We start from the raw sequence: 3,680 nt of genomic DNA on the forward strand, positions 1-3,680 counted from the left end.
TTCCGCGACGCAGCGAGCGAGACAAAACTTCAAACACAGCTACTGAAATGGGGATCTTATTTTCGGGTCTAGAAAACCACTCTACCCTGTGCGTCCTAGTCTAACTTGAATTACAAAAGTGTCCCAATCGAATCCCGCGTTCGGGCGCATTACTGTGAATTTCAACCCTCATGCTCTCCTTAGCGTCTGTATAGGCAACAAGTCGTTGTGACCCTGCGGTGGGTCAAAACTACTTGGAAACAGCAAGAGAGTGGCATAACAGACTAGGTGCGGTGAGTCTCAACGAACCCGAAGCGGCACGAGAATCACGTAACAGACCACCAGGTAGACAACGGGAGGAATACAAATGTTTCACTTTAGTTATTTTTATTGTATATAAAAGTATTCACAACATGATCCAAAGGTAGCACAAGGGTTAAAGTTGACATTGTCAGAATTTAAGACATGTTCAACACCAATACACCACCGTGAGCATGACATGACCGAGATGAGGAAGTCTATTCTTCCAACCGGGATGAGGAAGTGCATTTCTCCAACAGAGACGATGGGGGGAAGGGAACTCATTTGTCCTACCGAGATGAGGAAGTGTATTTCTCCCAACCGAGATGAGGAAGTCTATTCTTCCAACCGGGATGGGGAAGTGCATTTCTCCAACAGAGACGATGGGGGGATGGGCGCTCATTTGTCCGACCAAGATGAGGAAGTGTATTTCTCCCAACCGAGATGAGGAAGTCTATTCTTCCAACCGGGATGGGGAAGTGCATTTCTCCAACAGAGACGATGGGGGGAAGGGAACTCATTTGTCCGACCGAGATGAGGAAGTGTATTTCTTCCAACCGGGATGGGGAAGTGCATTTCTCCAACAGAGACGATGGGGGGAAGGGAACTCATTTGTCCGACCGAGATGAGGAAGTGTATTTCTTCCAACCGGGATGGGGAAGTGCATTTCTCCAACAGAGACGATGGGGGGAAGGGAACTCATTTGTCCGACCGAGATGAGGAAGTGTATTTCTTCCAACCGGGATGGGGAAGTCTCTTCTTCCGGGATGAGGAAGTGCATTTCTCCAACCGAGAGACGAGGCAGTGTCGTCCTCCTACCAAGACATGTATGGGCTCTGGGGGTGAATGGGAGAGATATTAAACTCCACTGAAGGGAGAAGTGTACTCAGCTCCGCTCAGCTCAGCAGAAGAGACAGAGACCCAGGCTCCGCTCAATCATGTCCTACTATGAGGTATGCGGCAAGGTCTTATTCAGCTTTGTTGTTGTTGTATTTACGTATCTATGATTTGTAGGTGTACATTGAAGGTCCTTTTACAACTGCTGCTCCCCAATGGAAGGTCCCACAATGTGGCAGGTCTGTCTAGTTCATTGGGGTCTTTGAAATCTATCTTTAGATAAAGGATATTTATAAAAAGGATAAAGCATCATTATAGTCTGGAAAGTTGGTCTCAGCAAATAGAAAGATGATTGTGCAACTTAAAAAGTATATGTTTGGTCAAGAATCTTTTCAGTTCAGTTTTGAACAGTCATCATGTCATCCTTTTTTATCAAGGCAAGTTATGGTGGCTTATGGTGAAACTGCTTATTCTCTCTCACTTCATCTACTAGTGTCTTTCTATTTATCTCATGACTGTTGCCATCTCTCTCCCCCTCCTATCCGTCTCTCTGTCTCTCCCTCCCTACAGCATATTGTGTTTGACTATGACATAAACAACACTGGTTCTGGAGACTTGGGGCTGGCCCTGGAGGATTTCCTGGATCAAGTTATAACCCCTGACCTCCAGAGAGTGTTCCTCCCTGTGGTCTACGGCTTCATCTTTGTCCTGGGCATCACTGGGAACGGCCTGGTGTTGATGGTGCTTGGCTGCAAGCGCAGGTGAGAATAAAGACGGATGATGAAGACGATGACAAAGATGTTATATTAGTTTAGTTCTTTAGTAAGTTTAGTTAGTTACTTTGTACATTTTAATCTTTTGAAAAAGAAAGAACGAAAGATCCATACATTCGTTTATTGTATGCACCTTCCTGTCACAGTAAATTCCTTGTTTGTGTGAACACATTACATGGCGGATAAAACACATTCTGATTCTGATGTAGAGTGGTTTCATCTGATTGTCCCCAGGTCAAAATTCTCTTTGTGCTGACGCTCCCGTTCTGGGCAGCGGATGCCGCACTGACGGACTGGTGTTTCGGATTAGGCACCTGTGTGGCCGTGCACGCCATCTACACGGTGAACCTGTATGGGAGTGTGCTCATCCTGGCCTTCATCAGTCTGGACCGCTACCTAGCCGTGGTCAAAGCAACAGACGCGCACACCTCACGCACAAGACAGCTACTGGCACGGAGACTGGTGTTTGTAGTCGAGCTACGTCTCTAGCCTCATCTCTTAACTCTCTCTCACGACGTGCCCATGCCTCAGATGTATGTACAGAGGTACATCTTCACTTGTATTCTCCATCTCCTGATCTAATCACCGAATCTCCTCTTTGTCTCCCCTCACCCCCTCTCCTTTTCCAGGAGCCTGGTCGCCTGCGGCTCTCTTGGCAGTGTCAGACATGGTGTTTGCCAGGATTTGGGAAGCAGGAGATGGGACGATTGTGTGCCAGCGCTTATACCCAGCTGACAACGCTCCTCTCTGGGTGTCAGTGTTCCACCTGCAGCTGGTGTTGGTGGGCTTGCTGGTACCGGGCCTAGTTTTGCTGGCGTGTTACTGTGTCATCGTGTCCAGGCTGACCCGCAGCGGGCCACTGCAGGGGCAGAGACAGAAGCGCAGAGCTGTCAGGACCACTGTGGCGTTGGTCCTCTGCTTCTTCCTGTGTTGGCTCCTGTATGGTGCTGGCATCACTGTGGATGCCCTCATGCGCCTACAGGTCCTTCCCAGTGGCTGTAGTCTGGAGGTGGTGCTGGGTGTGTGGCTGGCGGTGGCTGAACCAATGGCATTTGCCCACTGCTGTCTAAACCCGCTGCTGTATGCCTTCCTGGGGGCGGACTTCAAGAGGTCCGCCAGACAGGAGGACTCAACACTCGGTCGCGTTGTCTCCAGTCTGACGAGTCCACCTCCTAGATGCCCAGGAACCTCTACTACCACAGAGTCTGAGTCATTTAGTCTACACTCCAGCTAACAGAATATGGGTGTGGATGTAGGTGTGGGTTGGATGAGGGTGTAAATGCTTTGTCCTATATATGAGAAGAGGGTAGTCTGCTGATCTATGACTTTGTCCCTTGTCTGAAAGATAAACTTTTCTTTAAATAGGGTTTGTGGGTCACTGATGTTGTTGTTTTTAAGTTTGTTTATATACAATAAAATTTCTAAATGAAATGTTCTCAGTTTTTGTCTTACTCTTCCTGTCTCTCAGAGTTGTCAGTGTGTGTGTGTGTGTGTGTTAGTTTCAATGATTTTGGAGGTGTTCACCCCTCCCTCCCTCCCAGTTAGTGCTGGTAGTCTTGGATGTGTCTATATCACCCTCATCATCATCACACACCAACTATGACTCAACTTTGACTCATGATGGTTTCTGAACAAATGCATGTCAAAAGCACTGAAACATTATATTGAGAATGAAACTAGGTTTCAGACTAGTGGCTTGGACCAAGTGTATGCTTCCTCCTCCTCCTCCTCTGTGGGTCAGCTGTGGGTCAAAACGACCCCGATACCGCGCGAAGGATAGAGAAAATGTTT

The 3,680-nt window shown here is 47.8% G+C and overlaps 1 pseudogene; it reads left to right on the plus strand.

Moving 5' to 3' along the window:
• Positions 1–1,217: 1,217 nt before the first annotated feature.
• On the plus strand, positions 1,218–3,203 carry LOC136944157 (C-X-C chemokine receptor type 4-like; annotated as a pseudogene).
• Positions 3,204–3,680: the final 477 nt, after the last annotated feature.

The sequence above is a fragment of the Osmerus mordax genome, chromosome 6, assembly GCF_038355195.1.
Source record: "Osmerus mordax isolate fOsmMor3 chromosome 6, fOsmMor3.pri, whole genome shotgun sequence".
In the NCBI taxonomy this organism is placed as follows: domain Eukaryota; kingdom Metazoa; phylum Chordata; class Actinopteri; order Osmeriformes; family Osmeridae; genus Osmerus; species Osmerus mordax.